At 47.9% G+C, this 19,532-nt stretch overlaps 1 long non-coding RNA gene across 4 annotated transcripts in view; it reads right to left on the minus strand.

Annotated features, from left to right (window-relative positions):
• Positions 1 to 19,532, minus strand: part of LOC128874540 (uncharacterized) — a 151,940-nt gene that overhangs the window by 116,902 nt on the left and 15,506 nt on the right. For all 4 annotated transcript variants that reach the window (XR_008456664.1, XR_008456665.1, XR_008456663.1 and 1 more), the window contains exon 3: positions 7,957 to 8,107. This is a non-coding gene — a long non-coding RNA (uncharacterized LOC128874540). The remainder of the gene's footprint in view (positions 1 to 7,956; positions 8,108 to 19,532) is intronic.

The following is a 19,532-nucleotide window of genomic DNA, read 5'->3' on the forward strand; positions in this document are numbered from 1 at the left end:
CAAATTTACCCGTAAAAAAGTCGATTTACTCATACTGGATCGATCCAAAGACCTGGGTATCGTCAGTGAGACTTTACCAAAGAAAGGGTTAAGAAATAAAAGGGAGAACGTATGAAAAGCATTCGTAATTTTTCTATCATCCCTGCTTTCCATATATACCAACAGACTCTCGATGAAAAATTCTCCAGCTCGGCAAGCAACGGTTTCGCACACCTGCCGGCGCGGTTAAGCTTGCCCTTGGACGAGGTAGAATTATTCGTGCACGCTCGCGCATTAATTGGACGATGCACCGTGCGAGCGGTAACGGTCGATCATCGGCATCCTCGGTTTCGCCGTGTCCTGCCGTTTCCAGAGCACCGAGGATACGTCGAAGCGAACACTTTCCTTCGCGCGGTTCGGATGATCGGTTCGGATGATCGGCGCCGCGACGATCGAGCGACGTTTCTAGCGAATCCGCGATCGGGACGCGGTAGAAATCTATCAAATTCTCGGTGCGACATCGGAAAACGATGCGAAACCAGTTTGGTCGGTTCGAATGACCGGGTTGGACGGGGTCCAATCGGGAGGCAGAAGCAGCCGCGGTAAGGCGATCACCGGAGGGAGAAAAAGAAAGGAGCCGAAGCGAGGGCTTCGAATAAGCAGAAGGAACTGACCTACCGTCGGGCTCGATGCCACCGCTCTAATGCTCCCCTATAATTTGTTACAGCGAGCACGCGTTTCGTCCTTTTCAGATAATTATTATAAATCTGCTCCGAAGGAACGCCGGGCTGTCTTGCGTCTTCCGTCCAGGAAGCGGGACGTCGCAGCCTATCATTGCTCTAATCGACGACCAACTCGGCTGCAAAAGGAACGCGACGAGTCTGCTCGAATCGAGAACTCCGATATCATCCGCGAAGCCGACTCCTCTCGTTGGCGCCATCCAACATTTCCATATCGCGAAAGTGAACGGTAAACGGAGGTCCTCGCGAATTGGAGTGCTGGATTTTTGGAGAAAAAGAACCGTTATAATTTGAAAGTTTCATTTTCTATGATTGGAGATCTATCCGATCAATAGTGAGCGAAACAACCGAGTTCGGCAGAATTATCGTCGCGCAGAAGACGAATGTCGGGGAATTCCCACAAAGGGGAACTGTGTGGAAACAACGACTCGGTACATTTTTCAGTCGTCGTAGAAACGTAAACTCGAGTAGACCGCGTCACTCGTACCTTTTTTTTTGTAAAAAGAAAGTATATATAATATTTTCTTAAATATATTACCTCAGTGGAAGACTTATTTAGCGAAGTATTCAACAGGGTCCTGACCTAGACCTATGAAAGTCTAGACGTATCCATCAGCACGCTGCGATTACGCACGCGTAATTAGAATGACGCGACAACTCAACGTTCGAAGCTTTCACGGATGACATCGGAGGTTCTTGAAAAGTCGCGATTTTTATGGCAGGTGGAAACAGGCTTTTGAGCGGGCTCCGGTTGGACTTTGTCTCAGGATCGAGCAGCCAAAGACGGATACGCGGACGCAGAGCGTGCGTGTAAACGGGTTTGAAATCATTGAGAACGGCGGCCTGGGCCGGTCGTCGGCCGACAAAAAGTAGGAGCTCACGCACGGGCTGTTCGTCGGCCGTGATGAGAAGACAGCCGATAGAAATAAACGAGGAGAGAACAGGATCGTGGAAAGACCGAAGCGAGAGAGCCGACCCGACGTCCCGATCGCCACAGATCTCGGCCGTCCGCGTGAAAAATTTTGTCGGCGCGGGACACGCAGTATCGCATGAGGAACACCCATTTTCTACACGAACTGCCTCTCTCCTCGACGGAGATCCCATTTTTCCATCGGCGAACCTCCTGCCGAATCGGACAAATTATTTGTCTTCGAGATAAAATTACCACGGATGCTTCAAGATTCGGTAAACAAAATCGACGAGCGTCCAATTGGCGCGATCGGAATTTGTGGTCACCCTAATAATAATGTGGGGATCCAGCTGTCATCGTCGCGGACATCCTTCGAAGCTACCCGTGGACTTTCGAGCCGTCGATTGGAAAACGTACGCGATGCTGGTTAATTCTCGGAAAAAGGAAAGAAAACGGTCCGAGGGGGGAGATTCGTTCCTGTCGTGAGAACACGACGACGTCCGTTAATGGCGGCATTATAAACCGTTCCTCGCGTGCATCGGTAAAGAGGTTGAACGCGAGAAGGAGAACGATGCAGAGAGAGGGGGGCGCCCGATCAGCGGAGATGCATGCGAAAAAAGGTGAAATTACGTAAACATCTTGCAAACGACGATTACCACACACTGGGACTAGCTCGGCGTTCACCTCTGTTCGTAGCGCCTGAAAGAGACCGCCGTGACTCTAGGTGCATGTGCACACAACCGCGCTGCAGCCTCCTAAGCGATGTACCTCGTTTCGCGACCTCTCGATCCGCGTACCTCTTTTGGATCCGTCGTATCGATCGCGCGTCGCGTATTTGTCTACCCGAAACTTCTTACTCGGCATCGTTCTTCTCGAGAGCTTCGCCTCTCTATCGACGTTTACTGCCAGAACGAGTCGGATACTATTTAGTCGTGCGACTACAAAGCAAGACATTGCGCTTTTCGATATATACGACAATTTATTGGACGGGCACGATGGCGACGAGAACGCGATTGGTTAACCCCGCGGGGAGGGCTTTACGACACTCTTTTCGCCCATTCACAGGGCCATCGCTGTATCGAAGCGTTTCCGCCGTGTTTACTTTTGTAGCACTTTCTTCGTCGTGATTTAATACTCCTGGGGGACATTGTCCCAGAGCACACGATAAACGAATATCGTATTTATCCGTACGTATGTCTGTTCGTGATCTCCAAGACGTCGGGTGGGTCGCTAAAACGGATCGGCTATCGCGGAAATTGGACCAATCGTTGCGAAAAACGTAGCTAGTACGCAGCGAGGTCGATAGAGTAGTTTGCATGCAATAAATATTAATGCGCCGCGCTCGGCCGCGCAAATATTTGCGATCGACAAGCGCGTTGGGACGACGATAATTGGTCTAATGAATGCGCGGCGAAATTCCATCTCGAGGAAGCCCGGAGGTAGTGAGGAGGGACACGGAAGGTCGAAGATGACGAGACTTTTTGTCATTCGCCAGGGACCTTGTCTGCGAGGCACGCATATTCATCGGCGCGGAAGTGATTCGATCGATGATTTCCTCCTTGGCAAAAAACGCATAACAATATCCTCGAATCGACACAAGTACAAGTTTACGAGCGTCTCGAATGGCTGGGTACCAATTGCGTCGACGATTGATCAACGCTACCGACGATCGAACATCGACGAAATATGTATTTCGTTATATACAGTCAATCCCATAAATATTCGTACCCTCTATGTAGAAGAAGTTTGACTAAATTAAATAATAGTTTTGATATTACCAAATTAATTTTTCATTATAAATATGTGTATGAATAAGCTTATACATGTGTGTATATATATATATATGTATAGCATATATATAGCATACATAGCATATATACATCTATACGTGTATAAGCTTATTCATACACATATTTATAATGAAAAATTAATATACATATATATCTACATATTTATACAAATATATACTTGGAAACATCAAACCTATTTAATTTAACCAAATATCTTCAATAGGCATAGAGGGTGCGAATATTTATGGGACTGTGACTGTAAATCAAGCTTTTCAGTCCAATTTTGTTCTACAAATCCAGTAATAATGATTATTTTGTGATTTAAATTTTGGTTTTGAGTTCCTTGCGTAATGTCAATTTTAATTATCGCTCGGTTGTGTAACTTAAACTTGTATTCTATTCAAAGAGCGACACGTATGTAATTATAATAAAAACCTGGTCTCTGGCGACGAGCGAAGAAAGCGAGATCCGCCATTAGGAGTGGCCATTTCACGTCGCCCATTTTCTCTAAATCTCTATTCCGTGCGCGAGTGGTTTTTTCGGGAGGACCGCCGGAGCCGGATCCGTTTAGAAAGGGGCCTGGGGTCGGTGGCTCGTCGCGATTGGCCGCCTAAATCCACGGCCATATTTAGTCGCCCGGGCCCCTCCTGGTTAGAAGGGTTTGACGTCATCCGAGTCAGGTATTCGAAGGCCACGCGTCGCGAAGCGCCGCGAACGACGCGTCACGCGGATTGATTTTCCCAGCAAAAACGTTAATTAATCGGTACCGATCCCATCGGACGAAAAAACGACCCGCGGATCGCGTACTGCGCACTGTCCACAAAAAGGCACTCGTTGCCTCGAGCCTCTGGCACTCCGAAGGCGAGCAACAGCTACGAGACATTTCGATCGTTTGCGAAATGATTCTACGCCGATGGAACGTCGGTTAAATTTGTGGCTCTGATTTGGGATGCCAAGAGTTTTCTATATGAGCCGTTCACTGCACGAATCTTAAATTCAAGTGTCAAAGCACTTGATATTGTCGTAACTTTTTACATTTATAATAACTTTCCTGAATAATAAAGATTAACATCAGTAAACGACGACATTTATTTTGTTCATTGATAAATAAATAGTTTGTTTCAGAGGCCATTTTGATCGCATTTCTCAACTGTTTGTGCAACGAACGGCTCGTATATATATTCTCTGTTGAGTGGAGAAACGAATAGCTAAAAATATTAAAAGAGTTTAATTCGCGTCGACTTCAGCGCACCGCTTATATGGGTGTTACATCCCATTCACTGTTTTCTAGAAGCGGTCCGATCGAGTTCAACCTGTTCCGAGAAAGAAAAAAAAACTCTACCCGTGTTTCGCATATTGATAACTCGGATCTTTTTTCGTGCAATCTTTCAAGGTATCGATACCAGAATCGATCGTATACGTAATATAGTTACGTAGACTTACTTCGCCGTCTCTGTAGGAAATTGGGTTGCGACTACGCGAGGCGTTATCGCGATTACGAATCGAGGCAGTCGAAGGAATTCGAGAATTCCTCGGTGAAAAGCGCCTCGGCGCGAGATCGATGGGAGATCGATTCGAGAAATTCGTTTGGTCGAGGCATCGCGATACTCGTTCGAGAGGAAGGCCTACTTCTCAGCCAAGTTTCGAACCGCGAGGATCGGTACCAAACGGCGCGACGGTTTGGTAAGATTCGCTACCTACAAACCTACTTCCTATCCGTCTCCAGTCGCCACCTACTATGGCCGTCGCGACCTTCGACATCGCGGAAGTGCACGTAATCGACGGGATCGTGTTTGCTCACCGATCCATACGAGACAGATATTAAATCCGGCTACCTCCTGTTTTGAAACGAAACCTTTTTTTCCCGGGTACCCTCTAATCGCGTATCTAATCGCGAACCGATATCTACGGCCATCCATTTAACTTTCGATAACGAACGATCGGCCGGCCGAGAATGTAAAACTATTGTTTGAAATCGCGGAAAATGCAACGATATCTAGGCGTCGATGTCACGCGCGTAAATCTGCGATTCGTGGAAACGATCGAGCGGATAAAAACTCATCGAAGGATCTTATCAGGCACGTTTCACCGTAATAGGCGAAAACTGCAACTGAATTAATCGAGTGTCGGTTATCGATCGAGGGGACACAAGGACAAATTGTAACAGCGATATAACGAATGTTAAGAAAGCACTGCTAGCGATAGGTACGCGTATAAAGATTACTTTTTCTCATTTACTTGCTAGCTCGTGCACTAGTCGAAGATCATCTTTCGCATGAGCCGTTCGTTGCACGAATCGATTAACTCCGTAAAACAAAAAATTGAGAAATGCGATCGAAATGGCTTCTGAAATAAATTATTTATTATTCAATGGTCAAAAAAATTGGTTCGTTTAATGGTGTTAATCTTTATTATTCGGGAAAGTTATTATAAATATAAAAAGGTACGACTATACCAAGTGCTTTGACGCTTTACAATTTTTCAAAAAGGAAGTTAATCGATTCGTGCAGTGAACGGCTCGTATAATGCAATGAGAACTTGTGAATCTTTTTGCAACAATACTACCCGTCTTAAGTTATCTTCCCAAGTATCAAAAGGGGTTGTTATATTTATAGATGTCGGAAAGATCGATTGGATATTTCAGAAAAAACAGAACTTCGTGCCGGTTCCGTATCGATCGCTTCCCGGAGCTCTTACAGAATCGGCTTTTGTTTTCCAGCGTTGCAACGCATTCTTTTCTGACGCGCGCAAATTAAAGAAACCATATACGCATTAGGGGCCTCTACCTCGTCGATAAATAAATCGATAAATAAATCACTCGATTTCGATACCACGCACCGACGTCCGAAACAGAACACGCTCTCCCCAATCGAAACGGCACATCCCGAAAGCCAAACGCGCAAAGTTCAACCGCTCTTACCTCGCGAACGGCGCCGGCGTCACGGTTCGCGAAACAGCCAGGGACATTTTTTTGTTTTCGCCGCATCGACCTGTGCCGAACGAACGACCCACATTTTTGTTAACACCCTGTATATATACGGTTGCAATGAGCAATTATTCCTAGTGGTGACTCGCCGGTGGGTAAGAAATTGTGCAGCTTACTTTCAAACGTGGCCGGTGGCTTCAAGGTTCTTAAAACCATTGGTAATGCATTCCAATCGGTCGCTCGAAAGATAGAGAGAGGTTCCGAGAGACGGATTTAGCATTAGAATCTACAAGGACAACGCGCAGGATAGTTGGTCGCCGAGCTGAATCCAGAGAAACGACGTACCGCCGAGAGAAATACCTTCGCGAGACAAATAAGATTTTATAAAAAGATACCACCGCCTAGAAAATACGTGAGCGTGTGCGTGTGTGCCTGCAACGGGCAACCGTGTCTCGTTAGAATTCAACGCTCGCGTTCCCGTAATACGATGAATAATTCCTACTGGCGGAAATTAATTTCCTATTTTTCTTCTTCGTTCGACGCTCGTACGCGCTCGCCGTTTTCGCGAATCCAGCCCCGTGGCGCGGTGCCGCCTCTAAGACCAGGGCGCGAAACGTATTCGAAGTTGGCGAAATTACGATTGAAACGAACCTAACGAATTATTCAACGACCGTGGACAGTTTTTTTTCGCACGATAAGTCACGCATTTCTCGCAGCCACGTCCCGGTCGATTATATTCCGTTTCGCGAGTCGGAAGGAAAAACCTGCTTCGAACACAATGATCCAGCCGCGAGACACTGAGATTTTCACGTGCCGACGAACAGTTTATCCGTTTCAGAGAACGGGAATGTCCCATTAGCGCGACAGGCTGCAGTCAGAAATGCCAGGAGGCAAACGGAGTCGAATATTTTATCATACGAAAACTGGAGCAGGTTTTAACCCTCTGGTACCTGCCAGCCACTCGAGATGCTTTCATAACATTCTATTGCCACGAATGTTAAACTTGGATCGACTTCGAACATGTCGATCTCTCTTTAATTTGAGATTTGAAAATCAGGTCACCCTTACCCCTTCGACAATCATTTTGTCGATACTTCGAGTTCCAATGAAATTAAACTTAAACAAACATTATTGCTGGTTGATTTACTGCGTTAAATCTAGTGACCATCAAGAGTCACCACACGGGCGCAAAGGGTTAACTCACTTACGTCAAGTACCGAGAGAACAATACCGCGAAGAAACGATTGTTTTCGGGGAAAGTTCGGTCCTCGATCGTATCGTCGGGCCGATCGATGTTTGTATACGATCGGTTGGTCGCCCGATATCGTAAACAGTCGGTAAATCGAACGAATGCGCTCGGCAGGTGCAAAGGCCACTCGTATTCGTATCCAGTTTGCGCGCTCACGGCAGCGTGTAACGATCTGCAACGTATATCGTAGCAATCGTATTATTCGCTGGCTTGTTATTCGCGACGATCGTACTCTAAGCACGTCGGACGCAGCTCGCCTAATTCGCGCCGCGCCGCGAAACGGACGATGATCGCGATTACGATTCATTATCCGCGACGAGTATTGTCTGACAGGGAAGTAATAACAGTACCTTTGTTCTTACCACTTATTGTGAAATTGTAACCAGCCGACGACGACGCACGTACGAACAAAAAGGCGCAACGATTGTTGCTCGTTCACCGAACGATGCCAGCTCGACGACGACGACGATGCCTTCTTGTCCGATCCTCCTCGGCTGAGATACCAGAATCCCGCTGAAACCAACAGACGGAGAATTTTCGTTATCGTTGTTACTATTAAAGGGGTAGTGTATGTTAAACCGATTTATTATTGCGACCAAGCATTTTATTGGTTCGTCTGGAATGTCTATGCCGACTTTTGGTAGGTGGTGTAGGTTTGAATGTATCGGAATGGTTGAAGACAAATAACACGTGTACACATCCCTTGACGCTTAAATGCCTTGAGTTTCAAATTTGATTTCGGACTTTTAAATCGAATTGTAATTGGTTTTTAATATTTGGCTGTATGTATATCACTATGGCATAATGTTCTTTCGAACAAAAGTTACAAAAATAAACGTCAGCTGTCGATATTGTTCAAATAATAAATACATTGGTATTTTTTTAAATTTATATTGGAAAATCAGGCTTTTAAGGGTTAAATGGTGGACAGGTTGTGGAACAAAATGGTTCCTATGTAATTCAATAAATGTATATCAAAATTCAAACGTGTCCTTGAATTTTTCTTAAAAATTGCCACGAACTTTCTGGACAACGCAATACTCTAAGTATACGTGAAGGTGTGCAAATTCGTGTTCTCGAATTTCAAATTTTCTGCACTTTCTCGCTAGATTTACTTCGCGAAAATTGTCCCGGTTTTCTGGAGGTCAGGGTGATAGTTATGCGCCTTAAAGGTTGCGAGGCGTTGTTAGTGTTGCGTATCGTGATTGGTGGTTATTTACGCGAGTCATCTTATGAAATAAATAAACGGAAAAGGGGCCTTGGTTCGGAGCGGAGAATGCGATCCGTCCAAGCGCGAATGTCTGCTTGGAAGACGAGATCGTCCGCGTCGCTGCGGTTTTCGGTCATTTTTATCGGTCAACCGGACACGGTGATCGATGAACGCGATCGATCTTTGCTTCGCTTATAAGAGACGTGGATATTGGCCGCAGAGCCTTTCAGCGATCAAAAGAGGCCTGCGTCGTCTGACTTTCAGGGGTCTTCGACAATTTGAATAAACGCATATCTAAGCAACTTACGATTCATTGGCATTTTTTTGTTACATCGCGACTCTCATTCGTAGAAAAAGGTACAGAATCAGACTGTACATACCTTCGCGTATCTTGTATTTCATTAAAGTGATTAATTATATCGATCTAGCCACTGAGAAATCTTTCTACACTTTTTACAGAGATCGTTAATACTACGTCTTTAACAATATCCGTATATCAATTACATATAAAATATCTTTGATGCGAGGAACATATATTCTGTATGTAGTACAACGTGTCTTATAACTAGTACATACATTCGCATATTATACGTACCGGGGAAACTGGTTCGGAGTGCGCAGAAGTATTGGACGTTGTAGATTCAAAAACGGTACTTGGCAGAGACGATATCGTGTAATGTTTCCGTACCGAGGTCAGAACCAAAACTACAAACTTTTTCTGTTTCTGAATTTATCCCAATGTTTTCCTTCGCCATCGACATTACAGTCAGTGTAAGAAGTACTCGTACAGCAACCCAGTAAAAATAAATGTTTCCTGCACGAATACTTATCGCGAGTGTATATTTCTTTCGTCAATCAACTCACGACAAAATGAGAAAATTCACGCGCCCGTCAATTGCAATCGCGTCGATCTCCCTGTGGTTGTCACGAGCGATAAAAAAAAAATATCGGCCAGTGGGCTAGGAAATGTGACTGACCGCTTTCAATTCGTGGAAAAAGAAACTCGTCCCATCGAAGCCGTGGAAGCGCACGTGCTTGATCCGGCGGGCGGTCTCGGAACGTCGTTGTCGCGCGACCGAGCATGCTTCGACGACGAGACTTTTACGATAAGCAAACTGTTAATGTTAAATACGTTGTACCTCGGCGAACCGTTAAATTCTATTGCGCAAGGTGTTACACTTCTCCGTCGACCACGCTGTTTAACCTTCGCGTAGAGCTCTCCGCATTTTGCGTCGCTTCTGTTTTTGTTCGACGCTGACCGTTACCTGCGTAAACAAATGCAAACGTAACACCTCCTATTTATACGACGGAGAATAGTTATGGTGCGATTACGTGTTCCGAACGACGCGTAGAAGTGGGCAAGATATGGGAATAAAAATTCCAAGTACCGAATACGAGTAACCCTGCGTCGAATACAGGTAAATATACGATCCATGAAAGCGAATATTCATTTCAAGGAAATTCATTCGTGGTAGCCGTCCTCCACGGTGCTAAACGCTATTATTCAAAGAGTAGCGAGCAATAGTTGCGCGCGGAGAGTTTACCCCTGAATGAATGGGATCCGCTTTGACTTCAGAGGCAAACTCTCCGCGAGCGACTATTGATAGTAAACCATTTTCACTCCCGTAGAAAACTCGGGAATCGATTCTTTTCGATGGCGCGAGGTGGCGTATCCGGGAGTGTATTAAAAGCAAACGTTAAAACGAATCGGAGCCACTCGAAAAATGGCTAGAAATTTGTTCGCGTTGAACTGTTCTTTACGGAGTTCGAGACGGCATCGAAGCCGAAAGAGAACGAAAAGTGCGGGTCTGGGTGGGGGTTCTGGATTGGTCGGTGGCATCGAGCATCGATTCTCGAGAGGTCGATCGTGATTGGTTTCTGGCAGTGGACAGCGATAGAGCAGCAAGTAGTGCGGGAAGCGCAGTCGGTTTCTAAACCGGTCGTCGCAAAAACCTGGCTTGGCCTTCGGGGCGGCCATTTTAGAACGTTCTAACATTTGACGGTCGCGAAGGCCTCGCCGGGCTGCCTAATAAGCGGCCGTTAATCTATTATTCATTACGAACGGAGGAGAGATACCTCGAGCGACATGCAAATCGAGCGTGCACTGCGACGCGCGCGCACTGCTTAACTGCGACTCGCATCTCGTCGAACGCTAACACGAACACGCAACGGCAGGCCTCGGTTAGGTCAGCATCAGGAAATCGGCTTGGACAACGCCTCAGGCGCGAATTCGGCCATCTCGAGAGCAATTTCGTCGACGCTCGATTTACGAGAGCGCGTCGAATCGCGCGCGAGGTGCAGCCTTTGATCGGCTCCTCTACCTACGAAATGCTCACGGCAATTGCGCGTTATATGCAGGTATCTTCTCAGGGTCTAAGACGAAACGTCGGAGCGTGAAAGTTATTCGAATAATTGTTGCTTTAAAGTGATTTTCAAACGTTAAATAAACGATGCTTATCTTTGACACTTTAATTAGGCTGAGATATTGTACGTCGATTCGTTGCAAAGCCGCGAAGATACACTCGTGGTAGTTATTTTTCACGTATTCGGAAAGTAAAAGGCACTCGCATGAAGGAGAGCGAAGAACGTTCCGTATCAACGTTTCCATTGAAGACGGTATTGAGGCGAGGAGCCTTTCGAGCTGTCGCGATTAAATCAAACGTTGCTCTCGAGATGCACTCGAGCCGCGCGAAGGGCACCCTTCGTGTATTTTCAGAGGACGCGTAAACGGGACTTTATCGCCTGGTCAAGATGAAACTGTTTGCCGCGTCGCCCTTAAGGCGAAACTCGGCTACTCGTACTAGTCGAGATAAAGTTTTAAAAAATCGTATCGGTACGCGATTTTCAGCGCCAAGAAACGCAATATAAATCTTGGTTCCATTTTATCGCAACTGGCGAGATCTCGGCGATTTTTCCATGAATCGGAGTCGCGGGTATCTTTCGGGCAGGATTATTCGGTGGACGGGCGTTCGCTCGGTTCTTAATGACTTCGTGGAATGACCCCGCCCACGAACCGCGGTTCGCGAGCAAGGAACGGAAAACGCTGATTCGCAATTACGCGTACGGTACGCGTTTAAACCGGCCGCGAGCGTGTACGCGCTTGTTCCCGCGGATGGTTGTCCGTTTTTAATCGAAACGTCCGCGAGAAAAAACCGAGCCCAATGATACGACGGATCGCCTCTCTTCCTCCGTTGGCGTTTCGAAAATATCAAGAGGCTACCAATTATCAAGATGAGGAAGACCGTCGAATGGCATTCGACGAGACGAAGTTCAACGGTTGTTCCAATCGAGGAGGCATAACGAGCGATCGCGAATTCGAGCAAAAAATTGTATCAATATCCGAGACATTAGAGCGCGAGGATGATAATAACCGAGTATCGATTCATAGGCGAGCGGCGTCGTTTTAGCCTTAATGGGCATCCTGGCCGGCGGATCGTTTCGACATACGAGTGATTTGCAACGGTGGAATAATAATGCATATAGGAAACCGGTTTTGTTTTCGATTACGTCGCGGCGATATCGGGCGCAAGGATTCGAACGATCGATAAGTACACGGTGGCGGAAGGAAAGGATAAGAAGAAGAAGAAGAAGAAGGAGCGTCTATGTACCTCGAAGGGCGACAGCGAGGGGACGGGAGGGGAGGGGAGGGGAGGGAGGGGAGAGCAGAAGGAGATCCATCGCGAAAAACGATCGGCAGATGAGGAAACCTTAGGGCCTGGTTTTTACTCGAGCCAACCGGTCGACGGTGGAACGGTTTTCGCGGAATCGCGATAAACGGCGCCGCCGACGCCGCCGCCTGAAATATCCGATTTAATTGCGCCGAGATTGCGAAAGGAAACAAAGATCGGCAGCGTCGGTCGCGCTTAATTGCCTCGGACGGTATTCTTCGGCGGTAGTGAACCCACTTCTGTCTCCTGGAGTCGCGAAAACGAGAGCGTTCCCGGCGGCCTGCTAACCTGCCAGGAAAGGATGAAAACGGTGGAACGCGAAACGCGCTTGCGAACGATATCCGTGTTCATCGAGGCTTTTTTAAGCGCTGCTCGATGCCCAGCTGCGATCCCCTCGTTACATATTTATCGTACGCGCCGAGGCAAGGACGTTCCGGCAGTGACGGTCTCCTCGGTTGGACAAAAACTTTTTCTTCCTATGTTCGTTTATAAATTCGTACGCGCTGATACGATTGATAAAGTTCAACGTAGTCGACGCGCCTCGGAACCAACTGTACTCGCGCAAGAAGACCCATGGTTGTCATAACAGTACTCGCCGCGTTACAACAACGGCTTGAAAAATCAAGCGTCGGTGTAATACATACGCCAAGGATAGTTCTCTCGCGCATTACCATAAGCATCGTGTTATTCAATTTATACGGAAATACCGTTGGATGATTTCAACGAGACTTCGTTGCTAATCGAGCTTCGAGAACGCCCGTCTACGTAGGCACTCGACGGACGGAATCGTAGCATCGAATGGGAAAGAGTGCATATTCTCTCTATCCACGAGGAATTGTCGCGATATGCTCCAATGTATAAAGCAATCCCCGACGAGGACTAGTCTCGGTCGACGCGAGTCGCATGCATCGCTCCGCGAATCTATAATAAACGGATGCGATCCACGCCGATTCGAATCCTCGAGAGGGAATCCAAGGAGGACAGGTCGTTGCAGAGAACCCGTTAAAATTTCATGACCACCTCGCGCCTGAGAGTCGTAAAAAAAAAAATTGAATCCATCGATCTCGCGCAGCCGTTCCTTCCACCTGCGTCGACGCTTTCCGCTACGATACGCGTTCGACGCTTCTCGTTCCGCTCCTCCTTTTATCTGCCATCGACCAGTATTCCTCGTTCGAAGTGCTCGTTTTTTTGGTACTCGGTTTACAGAGATATCTTTAAATCGATCTAAAATTCCAATTATTATTTAACGAACGGTTTTAGTCGGATAAGAATTTCCGCAGAGCACAGCTAGAAGTTAGCAGAGAGTCGGAGACGCTGGGACCGCGGCAAAAGGTAACGCCAAGCTCTCGACAGGAAGTCGACGAGGCGCAGCAAGCGATCCGAGACAAAGAGCAGAGGGCCAAGCAACCAGTACACGCAGCACCGAGAGAAGTTGCACGAACGGCGGCGTGTGTACTTGCCAACAACGACCACTACCACCGTCCCCGTGTCCAGGTACGAACAGAGCCAGTCAGTCGCAGTATTTGGGACAAGGTCAGAAGGTTCTGCGCTCCCCGGCTTCAAGACACCGAGAGCTACTCTGCGCAGAGAGCTGCACACTGCACTTTCACTTCGCCTCTCCTGCCGCGTGCATTCGCAAATTGGAACTTCGCGGACGATACTCCGGCTTCTCCGTTCCAACCTCCAACTTTTGCTGTTTGAGCTTTTCTATTATTCATGCCGTTTCCCGACTCCTGGACTCGCTGCAATTTCGAAGCTTTTACTTTCTCAGCTGTTATTAACAGGGGGAGCGCAATCGCTATAAAGATTTGCACCCATGATTTCTCGCATTTATCAGAATATTGCGAGCGATGCACAGAAAAAAAACCATTGAAGGGACATTGAACCGATTTGAAATTAGTGTTGGAAACCGTTCGCGCTCTTTGTTTTACCTACTCCACTATCTTTGTTTTACCTAGATCCACGGTCGCATGCAACTACAATAGTGTAGTTTCAAAGTGGTTTGAAACTGATCAGTTGCACCCGCGTGCGATCGGCCTTATTCGTTTCAATGAAGTTTGACAATTCTTCGAAGAAGAGCTCGAACTAGAGTCGAAACGGATATCGCTTGAATAAATTTGTTCGAGTCTTCATCCAGCATCGTTTCGGCTAACGTGACAAATTGCGTCGTCTAGGTGGTCTAGAATTTTTCTCAAGCGCACAGAGCAGCGCAAACGAGAGAGCACAAAAGTTTCGTCGACGATTTGTTAACGGGGCCGTTCGCAGTTATTTGTAAACGACGGATAACGTAAGCGGTGGCACGCATTCGCATGTAAATTTGCACGCGATACACCGCAAAGGCCGGGCAACGACACTTGGACGAGACAAGTCACCGCGGCGCGTGTTCGGTGTAATTTTTTACTCCGAAAATTCGATATCGCGCGCTAGCGTGCGTCGCAACGAGCAAAATCAATTAACCGCAGCGGAGCGAACCGGATAGTCTGTCAGAAATATCAACCGATATGCCGGTTGCCCGTCAAAAACTACGAAAACTGGGCTGCGTTGTCCCGAAAAACGCGAACCGACAGTTTCATTACTGGGGTGGAAAGGTAACCGTAGCATCGGTGCGCGAATCGATGCGAAATCAAACGAATGCAAAGTTTTCACTCGTTGCGAACGTATTCGTTGTACAACGATAAGAAGATAAATTTTGGATTCGGTAATAGTAACAATATCGAGGAGAAAAGACGACACCGCATCGGACGATTCTCCCGTCGTAATTAAAACGCGTCGTCGTTCCACGAACAACCATAACTGTCGCATACACGCGTTCGCGTTCGTCGTCGGAGGAATACAGAATGTATTTTTACGCGCGAACGACGTCGTCTGGTTACTGCATCGCTTTCGTAATATCGCGGACCGTAAGTGCGCGTTCGTTTGCAACTTAACGGCTCGTTGCAGCGCGCCATCGTGTCCAATTCAACGAGATTTCATTCCGTCCGGTGACAGTAGCGCGGTATATAAATTTGCCAAAGGCCGTAGCACGCGTCCAGCTTGTGTCATTTGCCGCCGTTTTGTGTTTGCTATGCTAACCGTAGGTCTCGTTCGGTTTGCACGAAGTGCGCGCGCACGCGCAAATCGGTACCATTTCAAATATGAGCAACGAACGCGGCTGAACCTCCATGTCAAAGAAAAATGTTAATGATTTTTAGTCCATTCGGTATCGCCATTTTATAGGACTGTACAATTTTTAAATTTCGTTGAGATGAATTGTATTTAAGAGGATTGAATTGTATTTATGTTGGAATAGGTACTGTGCTCTCAACTTAAGTTGCCGAGGTTCTACGAATTGAATGGGACCGGAGCTGGAGGACTAGGCAGCTCCACGCAATACATAGTAGTAGCAAGATGTCACAAAATCACGGACATGGAGAAACTTAAGTAGTTGTTCGATAGTTGTAATATTTCAAAGTTACGCCAATGTATTCCGTAAGAAATATAAGAGTGACGAAAGCATGCGACACATGGAATACATTGGCGTAACTTTAAAATATTACAGCGATCGGACAAATAGTGAAGTTTGTGTATTGTGATATTTAGTGTGTATTGGGCGGAGCGAGCGAGCTGGTCCCGTTGCCCCGGTTCCCTTCAGTTTGTAGACCCTCGGCAACTTATGTTGGGAGCGCGGTACCCTAAACGTGTGGTGGCTAGGGTAGTCGTCTAGCCGGGCCGACGATAAGAAGAGAGCGGTATAAAAGTTGGCGTCGCGGCGCGAAGACGGTGAGAAAAATTCCAAGTAACTCGGAGCGAGGACGGAGGACTGTTGGTACTCTGCGAAAAAGAGAGAAGGAGTTTGTCGAAACGAGAGAGAGAGGAATGGAGAGCGTAGGAGCGGAAGAAAGAGAGACAGGGAACGCTGGCGGTTGCTGTCCAGCAACGGCTGACACAATGGGCATTGAAAACAGAAAATAAGCGGCATTGTTCGGCGCTTTTCAGAATCGATATTTGCGAATACGGCATGGACGCGTGTCGCGAGCGCGCGGCTCGGTGATTTAAAGCAGAGATTAAAAATAAAGGGGACACGCGTGCGTCGAGTTTCCGTCGATCCCCGTCGACCGAGGCTGTGCCCGTGTCGAGCAGCCGCCTTTGTTGCAGCGCCGAGCCCCCGAGCCGCCCGCCGCCCGCTCGACGCTGGGTGTGCTGTTGCAAGCTCCGAAAGTAGACGGCCGGCTGTTTTCCGATAACCGGCCGCGTGAACCAAGAACAATCGTGGCTTGTCGATCGTTTCGTTGTATCGTACGAGACTGCCGAGAACCATCGCTGGGCTTCGCTTCTTCCGCTCGTACCCGTCGCGTGCACGCCTACTTACACCGCTTTGGTTCGCCCGCTCGTGCGTCGCCTCGCTCCATTGTTCCATTCAAGCACCGAATTTCGGGACACGCCTCTCGCCAAATACCACCTAGACTTCCCGTCGTTTCCAACCTATCCATCTTTTACACCTCCCGCGTCTCCTTTAATCACTTACTGGCTAACAATTATCGAATGCACGCCTTTCTACTCCATTGCAAAGAGATTCTTGATCGAAAGCAGATTCCTATACTTTGGAAATTGAACCACCGAAACGAACGCGAGAGATCCTGTAATCTACAAAAAGTAAAAGAATGCTTGGAAGGACCGCGAACACATTCGGATGTTTTTGTTTCCAGCAGCGATTCCTATTCGAGCGTAATTTTATATTTCATCCGAGTCGCGATCGTTAGATCGAGGCAATGTTAGAATCACAATAAACTGCGCGCACGTTCACTCGGGCGAGAATATTTATATCACCGCGGCACGATCGGTGCACGGTTCACACAATTTCCGATTCGCCGTAGACCGCTGCCACGTCGTTGGAAAAAGGCGACCGTAATTTGCCATCGATCGTTCGCGCGGCTGCATCGATCTTGATCGCTGGATTGGCGCGAAAGATTTTCCGTGGCCCGCAAGGTGCCACTGGGAACAGCGACGCGCCATCATTATAGTAACATGGTAGCATAAGTGACACGGTTCGTTTAAAATATTCACATATTTGTATCAAATGTTTTCTCATCTTTGAAATTGACCAGAGAGAACGCGCTACCTTAACGCGGTCGGTCGGTCCTGGAAGGAATCGCGGTTCGTATTAGGTCGCGGTGATTCAAGCCTCCTTATTCTTTTCTAATTCTGGATACGAAGCGGAGTTAAAATATATTCGAAGAATAATTTTCCCTTTCCCTGTCTCGGCGAAGTTCTCCGTTTTGTCGGAGAAATTACGATTTCGGAGAGCGTTGGACGCGGTCCAATTTCGGTAACCATCCCTCAACTTTGATCGGCGAGCAAATTAGAAAAGTCTCGGATCGCGTACGCGTTGCAACGAGTTTGAAAGATCTCGCGAGAGAGGGATAGAGAAAGAGGGGCAAAAGCGCGGAGGGGGGCCAGAGAGGGAAAGAGAGATGGAGATAGAAAGAGAGAGAGAGACGTCGTTTGGTCGGAGTTACCACAGCGATCCAGCGGCTTGATCGATCGGCACGATCGTCGTCCTTGAAGTGGTCGACGTCTCTCTCGGTGTACGCAGAGCTGGCGGAGGAACGAACGAAAGGAAGAAACGAGCGAACCCAACGGACGAGAGAGACCGTCGAGAAACGGGCACCGAGAGATGGAAGAGGCCCCTCTGCCCGGATACCGGCAACCTACGACAAACCGAGTTAGAAGTTTCTTTGTCGCGTTAGCATGGCGGCATTCGGCAGTGCACATGCCGCGGTCTAAGCAAGATGGCCGTCCCTCCTGTCGAAAGGAGGGGACGGGAGGAACCGGGGACAGGGGACGTGATGGGGAAAGGGGGACGAATTCAGGCTGTTGGAGGCCGCCCGGTTCCAACTCGCATTAGAGAACACTCGAAGATTATTACTCGCGGCGAGCCGGCCGCCGTGATCCTCAGGCATCCGCATAATAAATCCGTGGAGATTTCTAACGCTTCGATTCCTGACGCCCCTTTCCGTTCCCCAACGTCTCTCGAACCCGACCCTCCTCCACCCCCCCCCCCCCAAACCAAGTCAAATTCCACGAGGAAAATTTCATATTTCCCGCTCTCTGCATGTCTCGTCCCCGAATCTCTTCGCGCTCCCCATCCCTAGACTGAAAGAGGAGATTTCAGAGGATTTCAGAAAAAATTCCTCGAGGACATCCAAAGAGAAACAAGTCTTTCGCGATACGATTAATCGCCTCGCGTCTCGATGTTATTAATCGCTACCTCCGCGTCGAAAGAACGCGTCCAGCAACGATTTCCTCGGATTCGCTCAGGGAGAGCCATCGATCTCCGCCGGATCGAAGGCCGCTTGAACGATGTTCGGACCAGAACGAGCAACTTCCGCGGCTTTCCTCCGCGACGACCTCGGCCAGCTTTTCCGATCGGCGCACTGAGCGCAGGAATGGCTAAAACTGTCGCAGAAGTAGCCAGCACCAGCTACGAAACACCGTGTTTACTATCGATACTATTTAGAATCGCGTCGGGATCGATGGACACCTCGCGCGCACAGTTTTTGCGAGCAGAACGCGCATCTTCTCGTGTTTTGCAGTCCCCGCGACGAACCGGTCGCCCGTTTTTAAGCGTACCAGGAAGGCTCGCGGGAAAATTTCACAACAAAACAAGTTACGTAAGCTGTCAGCGAGCATAGACTCGAAGCGCGTCGTAAAAATCAGTTCCTAAAATTACCTGTTGCGCAAGGAGGTCTACGCGTCTTATTGAAAACCGCATTAGCGCGCGCGATCGCGTCTAGGAAAATTCATAGCCCACGGCCGCGAACAACAAGCCGCTGATTTACATTTACTGCAGTCGCTCGGATGCCGATAGAATTCGATGCTCTTCGTCGGGATCGTTTGGTTGCGATCAATATTGAGACGGAACTAATCGTATAACCAAGCCTCTCGAATAACAAAGTATCTTTTGTTCATTTTCTATTTCGATGATTTTTGTATCGAGACGATGGTCATTTACGACGCGAGAGGTGGAGTTCCCGAATCGCTCGTCCGCGAATTGGATCGACGCGCTCGAATCGAAAAGGAC

Source organism: Hylaeus volcanicus, chromosome 4 (assembly GCF_026283585.1).
Source record: "Hylaeus volcanicus isolate JK05 chromosome 4, UHH_iyHylVolc1.0_haploid, whole genome shotgun sequence".
NCBI classification, from domain to species: domain Eukaryota; kingdom Metazoa; phylum Arthropoda; class Insecta; order Hymenoptera; family Colletidae; genus Hylaeus; species Hylaeus volcanicus.